Below are 6382 nucleotides of genomic sequence, written 5' to 3'. Positions count from 1 at the left end.
GTCGGGTAAATAGACACCAAACATGTCAAGCCTTAAATTTGCGCGCGCCCGCAAAATCCCTAAAAAAACACCATAGCCAAAATTGGTCATAGGCGACGCTTTAAAAGATTTTACCGCTCATCAGTTTTGTGTTATCAGTGATTGACAGCCCTAAAATTATTGCTCTCATTGCGACGTTATGTAACACGTGCAGCATAATTGGAGCAATCGTTGTTTTCGCGTCTAGGCACATCTAACGCATTTTTGCGCATCTATGTGGGGGACTTTAAAAACAATTTGTGGGTTTTTTTTGTTTTGTGTGTGTAAATTTTTATTTATTTTGTGAGAATTTTTTATTTTTTACACTTAATGTTATTGTTATCACATATGGTGCTAATAAGTACCCTTTGTAGTAACAAATTACAATTACAGGTCCCCTTTATGAAGACATCAGGGGTCTCTAAGACCCCTAATGTCACCTAGGGACCCCCAGAAAAGCTGATAAAGCACTGCTTCATCAGCTTCTCTCCGGTTTCTGTACCGGAGAGTGACAGAGGAATGCGGAATGCATTCAGAGTCCGTTCTCTGCACAGAGCCACATCGCCCGGGATGGATGGACGCCCGCGATCGCGGCGGGGTCAGCGACGGTGACCAGAGGTAAGAAGGAAAATAGCAGAAAGGCATCATGGCACACTCACAAAACCAGCATGTAAAACAACATGTCTCACCACTAAGGATAATGACAGAGGTTTGGATACACGTCTTCAGCCGAGGATGTATAAGCCACACTGCCGCGCCAAGGCACCTCTTATAGTGCGGTCCTAACTCTAAACTATGAGAGTCTCCATCTTGGAGCACATGCGGGCAGAAGATATCAAATTGGGTGCAGGTTTGTTTTCACTGGTTTTGTGAGTGTGCCATGATGCCTTTCTGCTATTTTACTGTTCAAAGCCCATTTCGTGTGCACCTTACTGTATAACTGGTAACAAATTGTTGAGTGCGTTTGTCGTTTGTTTTGCTCCAGAGGTGAGAAGGGGCGCACCTTCACTTCCATCATACAAGCGATCGGGCGTCTCCACAGACGCCAGACCGCTTGTATGTAAACTGGCCGTTTAAAATCCAGACGCTTTCCCGCTCGTGCGCGCCAGGGGGCGCGCGAGCGGGCACGAAGGACGTCTAAAGACGCCCACCCGCATCCAGGAGACTCGCGTCCGGCTGTCTTTCAACGATCGGCGGACGGGAGGTGGTTAAATCAGCTAAATGCATTTCAGGTGCATCACACCAAAAGGGTGTGCAAAGTCTTAATATTTGTTTTCTTTTCGAAAGCAGCCTTAGTGAAGAAGCCTGTTCCCTGCTAACATTTGGTCGCTGTGTGGAAGCAGTGGTCTCTCTGCTGATTGGAGAGGTCTGGCTAGCTTATGAGGCTTCTTCCTCGCAGTAGTGCCTTTTGTTTTTAAATGATCACAATCACCATAGGTTTTTTGTTTTTTTTTACAAAGTGATCTTCTACAATACATATTCCATTGGCTGGTGGAGTCTGCTTTACAAAGTAATGCTGACCATACACAATTTCATGTTCATTAGCTATAACACAAGGTATTCCTAGGTATTACAATACTGAACAAGGTCAATCTATAAAAAGGGTAAATATGGGGGCTGGCATTCCTGACCTCATCACCGATACTGAACAACTATGTGGGAAATAAGGTCAGAAGAACTGCTCTGTGCACTTTTTTCAGGACAGTAGAAAGTGCAAAGTAGTGAAGCCACCTAATTAGCAAGACAGACAACCAGCCTTTTCAGGAGAGAGGTCCCCAACAATAAGAATACTGTACTCGCTCAGGGATTCTTTGAAAAGGATAACTGTACTGTCAGAGCAATTATTGTGTAAAAGGTGGCCAAAAGGAACGTGCAGGGGATTCCTCGGGCCATTGGCCACCTAAAGGTGTCCTATGGACCTAGTGCCACCTTTGAACTAGTATACTGTAAATGTAGTTATTAGACTCTTTCTTTCTTTTGACATTAAAGTCCATCTTCAGCCAAAACTTTTCTCTTCTAAATTTCTGTTATGACTGAGAATGGTCAGATCTCTCCAGTCTTACTGCTGTGTGCCCAATGCCCATTGGCGAGAATTTACCTCACTTTCTGCCCTGGTGATAGGGACCAGATGAAGGCCCAATCTCTCCTAATGGCTCACAGATAGAAATAAAACTTAAAAACAGTGGGGGGAATTTATCATAGCAATTGCGAGTGTTTAAACTTGCACTGAATATATTTGATGCACTTTGCGCCAGATTTATGATGCTAGTGTTATGTTCTTCATAAATGAGGTTTAACAGACTCCAGGAAAGAAGACTTTTTACTCCAGGCAAAAAGCTTAACTGTCGCTTCTTGAAGTGGTCCTGGGGCCTTCTTCAGTTGTGATTGTTTTGTTAGGTGATGCTCTAGTTTCAGACAGCCGCAGAACAAATGCAGATGAAAACAGGTGCAAAAATCGTGCAAAAAACATGCAATTGAAAAAGTAGTGCAAGCTTTGGTCAAAACAGATGCAAAGCATGTGCAGTTGGAAAAGTAGTGCAAGCTCTGGTCAAAACAGGACGCAATCAAGTGGCACAGAGGGACATACCCTCACTGCAGCATAGGAGGAGGGAGTGCTGCTGCAGCCAGCTGCCTCTGAGGTTCAGGTGAGCATCACTTTTTTATTTTAGTCCCAATGCAGATTGCTGGACAACTGGAGTGTGGACAGAATTCAAAAACAGTGTTATATATGTAGGCAGGTACATGTGTTTGATGGCTATTTAAAGAAAAACTCCAAGCAAAATTGTTATTAACCCTTGCGGTGGGCTACTGCTTGTTTTCATCTAGGGACTAAAATAAAAAGGTTATTCTTATATACACATGTACCTTCATAAATGTATAGCACTGTGTTTGAATTCTGTCCACATTCCAGTTGTACAGCAATCCACATTGGAACTGCTGGTTATGTCACATTCATGACAGCCTACCAGTACAGCCAAGCCCCAATCTGAGAACTGGCATCTTTCTGTATGCCAATTCAGAATTGTTCTTAATGACCTAATCTGTAAACTTGGGTCAGTTCTTTTTGATTCTGTTGCAGCCATATCAACAGATTGTTAAAGTGGCGCAATTAAAAGCTACTTGAATCTGATGCAAATATCGGTATAGCTACTGCAATTGGTGACAGGGCGTTTTTAAATTTGAAGCAGGACCTTTTAAAAAGCTCCATACCACCAGAAAAGTGGTGCAAAGCGTTTCCTGGATTCCCCACAGTCTTTTCCGTGACCTTAGCAGGCTTAATTTTCAGCCACATAAAATAAAGAGAAACAGTGATTTTTATGGCAATTCAATAAACTCCTGAACAAAAAAGGTACTTGCTTACATCAGCAGTATAAAATACATAAAGCAAACAAAAAGTCAACAATAATAGCAGCAGCAGCAGCAGCTATCTCACCTAGCCCTGCATGGAATGAACCTCTTCCTTTCCACACTAAACCAAGGGCAGCCTAAACACACCAGCGACTCCCTCCTCCTCTTCCTATTTAATTTTCACCTTTCCTGTTCATTAACCCGGCATTGGTTTTTAAAGGGCCCACTTCTTAGAAAACCGCAGCTATAACAATCATCGAAAATACAGCATATCCCTTTGCACGGGCACACATTCGTCTCCACCCCCTGCCTCAACCCTAAGGGGTGAGATACACTAGAGGAACTGTCACACAGGTCTATGCTCCACCACAAATCTGAACTCTTAAAGTGTCAGAAACCATCAGGTCAGGCCAGCATTTGCCCCTTAATAGAGAGCATCTATGTCACAGGGGCATGGTCTGAAATAAACCAAAACTTTCTTCCCAACTGATAATACCAAAGGAAGTCCAGAGACTAATTATTGCCAGGCATTCTTACTCTAAATAGCGTAGCTTTTCTCCTCCACGGTCAACTATTGGCTAGCAAAAACGATGACATGCTCCTTTCCACAGATGACCTGTGACAGATTCGACTGATAATCCCACATTAGTGGCATCTGTATGAACAACAAATTATTTAGAGGAATTAGGAACTATCAGGACTGGATTTTGACAATGCATGCTTGAGCTCCATGAAAACACCCTCAGCCTTTGGGTTCCATCTTCAATGACCATCTTCCAGCCTTTATCCAGATCTGTCAAAGGAGTCACCAGGGTGGCAAAATTCAGGACTAATCACCGACAGTACCCAATGTTACCTAGAAATGCATGTACCTGTCTTTTTGAGACCTATTTTGCTGACTTGAGGTTTCACCATCCCTACCAAATCATTGTAGAACCACAGTGTTGCACTGGGCTTTGGAACCAATACTATAGGCCTTGACCACTATGCAATTCATCAAGGATTCCCAATTCAAAATGACCTTTACTTCATCTGAGATCTCTTTCCTTCAGGCCTCAGGGATGTGAAAAGGCCTAACACAAACCATGGCACGGGGGTTCAGTGATGATATCATGTAATATCACTTAAGTGAAACCAGGTAAGTCCGAAAAGCAGTCACTGTTTCCCTGTCTCTCTGGGACTTCAACAGATTAACATGGTATAACTGGAAAGGTTTTTTTTTACTGGTTGATGAATGTTATAGTTCAATTCTCCAACTTTTTTGATGATCTTGTCATCTAGCCAGGATCTTACTCTCTAGAGTGTGGATCAATACTGCCACCCAGTCCCCACCTGATCTTACTTCGACTGAGCAGTTACAGAATCTGCATTGTGCCTCCTGGGCATGTTGCAGATGTTCCTTAACTAAACAATCACATTTTCAATCCTTACCTGCATCTGAGAGACATACTTCTCAGCACTTTTGTGGGGGAAGATTCATTTTTCCAGGTCTCTTTTACTAGGTGAAGCAAACCCTGGAAGGTTTGCCCACAGACCCATTTGACAGGGGAGAACCCACTGAAAGCTTGGGGAACCTCACTTAAAGCCAACATTGATGCCGGCAGAGGGCAGTCCCAATCATTTCTATATCTTTTTACCACCCATTTTAGAATTTAAGATTTGTTGAACTGTTCTACCAAGCTGTCAGACTGTGGATGGTATACTGACATGCAAACTACTCAATCTAGAACAGTTTTGTACACGTCTGCCATGACCTTTGACATAAATGGAGTGGCCTGGTTAGTGAGGATCCCCTTGGGAAAAGCGGTTTAGGTAAACATTTGAAACAGCTCACGGGCTATAGTTTTGGATTAAGGTGTTCCTCAAGGGTGTCACTTGGGGTATTAGGTGTGATAGTCGAGGATGATAAAATTATATTGGTTCTAGGGCTGCAAAAACGAATTGATTAAATCGATTATAATCTATAATGAGAATCTTTGTCAACGATTCTCATTATTGATTAGTTGATTTACGATTAGTTGCCACCACTCTCCTCCTCCGTTCTCCTCCTCGCTGGTGCTGGCTGCAGCGATCTGTGTCCCTTTCAATCCCCGCTGCTCTCCTTGCCTGTGTTGGCAGGAGCAGCGGGGACACAGACCACTGCAGACGGCACCAGCGGGGAGGAGAGACCGCTGTGACTGCATTCCCCGCTGCCCCGTACCTACGTTGCTGCCCCGTGTCTCTTCTTCCCCGGCCTGTTCCGCCTAAGCCCTGCCCCATTCTGTCTCAGCCCCACCCAGTTCCACCTATGCTCCGCCATGTTCCTCAAATACCCCGCCCAGTTCCTCATATGCCCCACCCCATTCCTCCTATGCCCTGCCCCATGCCTCCTCTGCATCTACAGGCTAGGAGCCATACCTAGCCTGCTATTGGATATTTTAAAATACAATAGCCAATAGCAGGCTGGCTTTTGCACCCGCCCACTACCTGCTGTCAATCAGTAGAGGAGGACCTGGCTATTGCTCACAGCAATAAAGTACATAAAAAATATATAAGTTTAAAAAAATAAAGTTAAACTAAAATTAAAAAGACTAAAAATGAAAAAAGTAAAGAAAAAAGTTAAATTAATAAGAATAAAGTGCAAACAAATAAAAAAAATAAAGTTAAATCAACTAAAATTTAAAATACAAAAAAACATTTTTTGGTGTGTTATTTTGATTAAAAGGTTGGTTATTTTATTATATTGGCTTAGAGTTTTACAATTCACATTATTTAAATCCATGAAACTAATTAGATGTCTAATATAATACATACAGTTATAAAAAATTTATATATAAGAGGTGGGAAAAGTATTTCCATTTTCGGCCTGACAAATTTTACTGCAGAAGGTGCATTGGTGTGACATTCATTTCAATGGATCCCAAATGCAGTCTGATCGCCCAGACTGGAACGCGCGGTACTGCAATGCCCTGCTTTCCAGTGCAGTGCGATTTCAAAAAATGTGCATACCGTTTTATTCTGAAGTAAACTTTATGTC

This window comes from Nanorana parkeri, unplaced genomic scaffold, assembly GCF_000935625.1.
Source record: "Nanorana parkeri isolate BGI_ZX_2015 unplaced genomic scaffold, ASM93562v1 scaffold1752, whole genome shotgun sequence".
Classification (NCBI taxonomy): domain Eukaryota; kingdom Metazoa; phylum Chordata; class Amphibia; order Anura; family Dicroglossidae; genus Nanorana; species Nanorana parkeri.
The sequence above is the reverse complement of the archived record's forward strand: the minus strand, read 5'-3'. Positions refer to the sequence as shown.